General features: G+C 34.0%; 1 pseudogene; it reads right to left on the bottom strand.

Annotated features, from left to right (window-relative positions):
* Positions 1-7,273, bottom strand: part of LOC104786719 — a 37,376-nt pseudogene that overhangs the window by 29,207 nt on the left and 896 nt on the right.

Genomic DNA, 7,273 nt, shown 5'->3' with positions numbered 1-7,273 from the left:
GTGTGTTAATGTGGATGCCGAATCCAAACTCTATTTTTGTTTTCACTGGGCCTAATAATTTCAAATGGTTATGTGTGTTTTTCGGCCATTGGGCCATTGTATTGCTAATGGGCTTTGTGTTGAGATTTTTAGGTTTTTTCTCTCCTTGTTTTTATACTCCCGCCGAGACCGTGTGTCTTCTACAAACCCTATATGTGTCATCGTTTCCGCCGCAACCGATCTTGTGCTCTGCTGTTCAATTTGGTTCTATCATGGCTTCTTCATCGTTAAATCGCCGCATTCTGCCCTTTCGTGCTGCTGCTCCTCGTCGCACTTCGTCTCGACGCCGTACCAACACTCCCCAACTCCGAGATGCTTCTCCTCCGCTGGATTCGTCCTCTCGTCTTCCTCCTCTGTCGGATCCTATGGATCTTGGTGATAGTGAAGCTACGGGATCTGCTGATGAAGCTAACGCTGGATCTAATGGTGTTCCTTCGGCAGCTGCAGCGGATGATGCCTCTCTCTCGTTTCATGCTCGGTGTCTTTCCAATCATTGTCTTGTTAAAGACCATGATCGTCGTTTTCCACTTCTGGCACAACCGCAGCCCCGACCTCTTAATCTCAGGTTTGCTTCGGAGTTGGCTTCTCGTCGTTTTCGTAAGTTTGAAGGACGTGTGTTTACTGCTCAAAAGGTACTTCCTCTTGGTGTTTCTTCGATGCTTGGAGCTCAGCAGTTGATTGAGTCTGCTGGTTTGCTTTCCACGGTGTGCAATGTGGAATCGTTTAACAATCAAGTGGTCTATGAGTTCTATGCTAATTTGGCTGACTTGACGATTCGATCCACCGGTCTTATGCAAGTCTATATCCGGGGTCAGTTATTTGAGTTCTCTCCATCTCTTATCAATCGCTTGTTTTTCATTGATGTTTCTGGTGTGGATCCCAACAAGCCTTTGATCTCTGTCGATGTTTCTAAGAATGCCCTTGCTGAGTTTTTGTCTAGAGGGACTGTTCCGCGCTGGAAGTATTTGTCCACTGCTGGGTTTGGTCTATCCATGATCATGCTGCATAAGATCAGTTGCTTTAACTAGTTTCCTACTGCCAATCAGAACACCCTGAGCCCGGAGCATTGTCAGCTTTTGTATATGGTTGCCAACAGGCGTCCTTTCAATTTTGGTCAGTTTGTTTTTGATCATATCCGCTCCATTGCTGCGCTTAAGGGTAACGACACTGCTCGCCTGCCTTATCCAAACTTGATTTACCAGCTTCTCTGTTTCCAACGTGTGGTTCCATTGTACTCTGGTGATACATTCTCTGGTGATCCGGAGCAGTTTGCTCTCGATGCTAAGAACTGCAGGCAGCTTAATACTCCACTTGTTATTACACCTCGCATGGCTCTGATTGATGATTTGTCAGATGTTGTTGAGCTTCTTCTGAAACTGCAGACTCGACTTACAGGTAAGTTCCTTCTTTCTCTCTTGGCGCGAGCGTTCTTAGTCTTCACTGCTGTTTTTATATGAATGGTGCACTCAAGCAGGGGGAGAGTATGATGATCCTAGTGCAAGCGACACTGATGCTGATGGTCAGGAGGCTGCAACCGACGAACCCGATGTTGATGCTGATGGTCAGGAGGCTGCAACCGACTCTGATGGGGAGGATGCAACTGAGTCCGATGGTGGTGATTCTGATGATGATGCTAGTGAGGGGGAGGATTGACTAAGCATCAGTTCGAAAGTTTTTTAATATTATCTTTGCAATACTTATGCTGTTTGCTGCTGTGACTCTAGATGTCTTCTAAAGTTGTCTATTGACATTGTTTATGGTTATGTACTTCGGTTATGACTCTGAACTCTGTTTTCGAATGATCAGTTGTGTTTATTTAAGTGCTGACCCTTAACACTGATTGGCTTAGTGCTAACTTTGTACTAACAGCTATTAGGATGATCATCGTTTTGCTTGAGATGTCACATTCAGATAAAAAAGGGGAGAATGAGAGCATGAAGACTTTCTGATGCTACAAGGATGGTCTGTAGGAATCTAGGAGATGATTACACACTTGGAGGAGTAACGGATATGACATGACGTGGCAATACTTTTGAAGATTCGTTAATTGGAATACAAGATATTATCGTATCAACTGGAAGATTTAGACTTATCCTTATTTAGGAAAGTAGGTCATAGGTGATTCCTATATATTGTGGTGTCAAGGCAAACATATGGTTTGGCCGTTTTTGAAGAGATTAGTCGAGACTTGAAAGTATAAACAGCTTTGAGAGTTCTTGTGATTTGTGAGGGATTAAGAATTGGTCAGTGACAAGTCTTGTAGACTGTGTGTAAAACTGATTAAACACATCTTGTAAGGTGGTTTAAGTGATTCTTAATATTAGAACAAGTTTTGTTCATTACTGGTTGTATCTTGTTTTCACACTAATGAAGTATCTCATTTTTGATCTTATTTATCTATCTTGTTAATGATCTTGTGAGCAAGAATCCACTTGCTTTCACTTACAACTATAACTCAACGGACACAATATAACGGGCCTTTGTAGCAGTGATATGCTCGATCGAGGCGGATGCGTGTTTGGGTACTGCAGAGAAGGCTAGGAAGAGGCAACAGTTAGTGAGTGGTAAAGCCGTCGATTAGAGTGACAAAAGAAGAGAAGAGGAAAAAATGATGTGTTATCTGCTCTTGGTAAAGACTTGATGTGAGAAGGACAACAACATAAACATCATCACTTCATCTTGTGCCCACAGCTTCATGATTTTATTTATATTTGCTATGGAACCATTTGTATAGATTACAATCTATTATATTAAACAGGAAGTGAAAACGTCTCACATTCATCTTAGCAAAAGATTACCGTTTTGCCATTAATGAAATTGCCCATGACATTGAAATAGTTTGTCCCGGACGTAAATCTACCTATTTTCGCATTATAAATAAATAAATAAAAATCGACAGAAAACATCTAATTGCATAAAAAGTTATTTGCAAAACTAAAATTTGCTAATTTAATCTCTAAATTTCCCGGAAAATACCCTTTTTACAACTATAGTTCAGTTTTATACTACAAATTCTACAGATTTGAGATAATTACTGGGCTTAGATTGTTTATCGATAGATCGACGTTACAGCAAATTAACTTTACTTTCACAAAGAGAGAATGTAATAGGGTGTCACATGCCTTAGCTAAATATGGTTGTATAGATTCCCAATATTACACTGATTCTGTTTTAAAGCCACCATCTGAGCAACTCTCTTTGTAATGACCAAGTTTAATCAATATATATTACATTTGTGAAAAAAAAAAGATAGATCAACATTAATCTAAAAATTAAAGAGCTTCTACAGGGAAAAAAAACCGACGACAATACACCTCTGAAAACCTNATGATCCTAGTGCAAGCGACACTGATGCTGATGGTCAGGAGGCTGCAACCGACGAACCCGATGTTGATGCTGATGGTCAGGAGGCTGCAACCGACNAATACAATGCTATCGTTTGCTTTCACCATAACTCAACAAAGAAAAAAAAAAGAAAAAACTCTCTTCTCTTAAATTTATAGTTTTATCAATTTCAATAATTCTTTCATCGTGTTCTCAAATTTATATTTGAATTCTGATCTTGCTGTTTTTTATGATTATTGACTGATCCTATTTATTTTCCTGTTCATATAGTGGTTTCTTGGAAAATAAAATCCAAAAATCATAATGCTTTGGTTGTTGTTCGTTCACCTTACAAAAAATGTATAATATTGTGCTTTTTTGGTTGAGGTTTTACGTTTAATTCTTTAATCATGTTCTCAAAAAAATTTATTCGTATTCCGATTTTCTATTTTTATGATTAACCGACTGATTCTTTTTATTTTTCTGTTCGTATAAGGGTTTCTTTGGAAAGCAAGATCAATAAATCATAAAGCTTTGGTTGTTGGTTCACCTTACAAAAAGGTATAATAATTGTGCTTTTTTTGTTGAGGTTTTACGTTTAATTATTTAATCAGGTTATCAAAAAAAATTATTTGTATTATGATTTTCTGTTTTTATGATTAATAGACTGATTCTTTTTATTTTCCTGTCCGTATAGTGGTTTCTTGGAAAGCAAGATCCATAAATCATAAAACTTTAATTGTTGTTGGTTCACCTTTCAAAATATGTATAATAATTATGCTTTTTTGATGAGGTTATAAATTTAATTCTTTTATTATTTTCTCAAAATTATAATAACATTCAGAAAAAAAAAAATCTTCAAACGAATATTTATAATATATTCTTATTTTTATCTTCCATCTTTTTAAAGAAATATATTGCATATGGATCTTATTATTCTTTTATTTTCCTGTTAATGTAATAGATGATAACTATTTTACATAGGTTTCAAGGACCAGATGAATAGATCAATAAATTTGTTTCTAATTAATATCAGGTATTATTTTATATAATCGGAATGATTAACGTGTTAAATTATTTCTAGTCCTTATAATTTCTTTTTCACAATNTACACTTGGATTGCCATATTTGCAGGATAACTATGATCGTTAATAGCCATGTATATTTTTGGGAATATAGAAACAAAATTGTTTAATTTTTATCTTTAGCTTAAATTTCATTTAGATTATTTAAATAATCATGTTATATGAGAATTGATAATAATTCCATGTTTTAATTATTACTTTTCTTTAAAAAAAATTGAACATGTTAAACCTAAAGAATACTACAATGAGGATGGTCATGAGAATGATGTTATGATTCCTTCATTAACGAAAAGAGTTGTATTAAAGCTTATTTAATTTATTAACAATAAAATTATTTAATTTATGAATTTTGTATAATAGAATCTTTATTTTTAATAAAGCTTGGATTTATGAAAATATTTATTTATAAAGGTTTCTGATAAAGTTCTAATTTATTCTATAATAGATTAATAAATTATACATTAATGAATGACGAAATAATCGTGTATATCTTCAAAGTTTTGAAATTTGGTAAATTTAAGACGATAAATATGTAAGAAAGTTTTATAATAGGAAAACTTACTCTTCGTTTTCGATTTTGAAAAAAAGTTCAGTGTGCACGTTGTTAGCCAAAAGGTATCTGGAGCTTTCAACAAGCACCAGACGTCCAATTAAATCTAAAGATCATAATTAATATAGTTTGGTCAGTTACACATATTTAATAGAAAATATACATATAAAATAACTCAAATAATTGTTGTATACTTTTATTTGTAAAAATCATACTGACAAAGGATAAAATTTATGAAATGATAAAGATGGAAATACATATATTTTGGTTAGTCTTTTATTTAGACTATGAAAGCGACCCGTGCATTGCCGCACGGGGAGGTGAAATCCTAAATTGAAATTTAACATTTGTAATTCATCCTAAATTCTTTCTTTTCTCAATCAATTTGATCGTTTTCACTTCTTGCTATTGCTTTCTGCTGATTAAAAAGCCAAAGATTCATTTCAATGTTATTATATTTTATGTTGTCACATACAAAAGTTAGCCTTTTTTAGAGCTTGATTTACTATGAACATTACTTTTAACCATATATAAAATTTCACTTATGTTTGTCTTCGACCATATGGTGCTATATATTGGTATCCTTTCTTAATTCGCTATTAGAAATTGTCTTTGTTGTTGATCATTATCAATCGAAATACATACGAGGCTGCTTCTCTCTTGGTTTATTTACTATATCGAGAAAGTACTAAATGCCACTTGTCGAAGGAAGGTCGAAGATTGGGATCGGAGTAGATGGCTGGATTGAGTTTCGTTTCCCCTTCACTTTGATACGTGATTTCTCTTTCCATAGATTACTGATTCACAAATCACAATCAATATTCCGATGCTGTAAGCAAGTGGAGTTTGTATACAAATGATTTACTATGAACATTACTTTTAACCATATATGAAATTTCACTTATGCTTGTGGATGTTTTTTTCTCTCACTTTTAGATATGTACAAAACCGAGTTTTATATGACCGACCAATCAAACCTAATTGGTTAGTATAGAGTAACTCACATTCTTCAGCTACAACTTTTAGAGATATATATTTGGCTATAATGCTTTCCACAGTTACATGCATGTTGGTCTCACGTTTTCCCTCAAAAGACCCCCTTCTTTCCTCCCTTTTAATGGGTTAATCTTGATTGCCTTATTTCCTACTAACACATTTGATACATGGATTTGTAATATTTGCTTCAAATCACATATTCCTCTTTGGAAAAGAAAAAAAATCAAGACGTAACAGACTAAGAATGCATATAGACAAAAACTTGTACACTCATCAGCTATTCAATCAAAGCAATTCAATTAAACTACAAAAGTTCAGAAAATTAATAAAATATAGAACAGAGGATTTTATGTTGGTCTCTCCCAATCCATCCCATTCCACCGTGTCGGCTGCTCTCCTTCCAGGCTGCATCCCCCTCTATTTGATTTCCCACTTATGTCTATGAATCGGTACCATCATGTTTTTCAATAAACGACAGCGAAAACGAAGTTGATATGGTGAAACAGGTGATAATAATATCTCACCTTTTGATGTTCTCTTCTTTAGGTTAAACACTAATTTTATAAATTTCTTGCATTTTCTTTTTTTTGGCAGATTCCAGATCACTCTAAAAGTGACTGTTATACATTATGTTTTTAAAAAGTTGTATATACAGATTAGAAAGTCATCAAAGACTAAATAAGTTACCTTTAGTAGATCTTTTCTTTCTAACTTGACTTGTCATTTGGTCGTGCTTACGCTTTCTAGAATTTGATTTTGTGTTGTCACAAGTATGTCTGGCTTTTTCTTCGGCACTCTCTATTTCCATGCTCATTTGTAATATTTCTATATATTATCAAAATGTTTGACACCCAGAAAGTATAAGAAATTATAATTCAACTAAAATTTTTAAAAACTTTCTTTACAAAAAATGTAAACTAACCTGGATCATGAACATCTAATCGAAAAAAAAATAATAATAACATTTATACCATGTTTGTTAGAAAAAATAAATAGGTTAAAATAAGAACATATATAAAATTATAATTATACCATGTTTGTTAAAAAAATTTGGCTTATCCGTAGCTCTAGCATCAGTGCATATCATCATGCCTCTCGTATCTTGGTTTTGCTTTTTTCAGAAAGTCAAAAAATAAAATCTGCACATTGAAAATCAAAAATATTAGCCATGCAAAAATATGGCACACGTACTTAATAACATTAGCCATTCAAAAACATGAAAACCGGAAAGGCTAAAAATTTTGAAGAGACTAAAAGTTAACAAAACTAAGATTAATGT

Source organism: Camelina sativa, chromosome 5 (genome assembly GCF_000633955.1).
Source record: "Camelina sativa cultivar DH55 chromosome 5, Cs, whole genome shotgun sequence".
Classification (NCBI taxonomy): Eukaryota; Viridiplantae; Streptophyta; class Magnoliopsida; order Brassicales; family Brassicaceae; genus Camelina; species Camelina sativa.
Note: the sequence above shows the minus strand (reverse complement) of the source record. Positions and strands in the feature narration are given on the sequence as shown.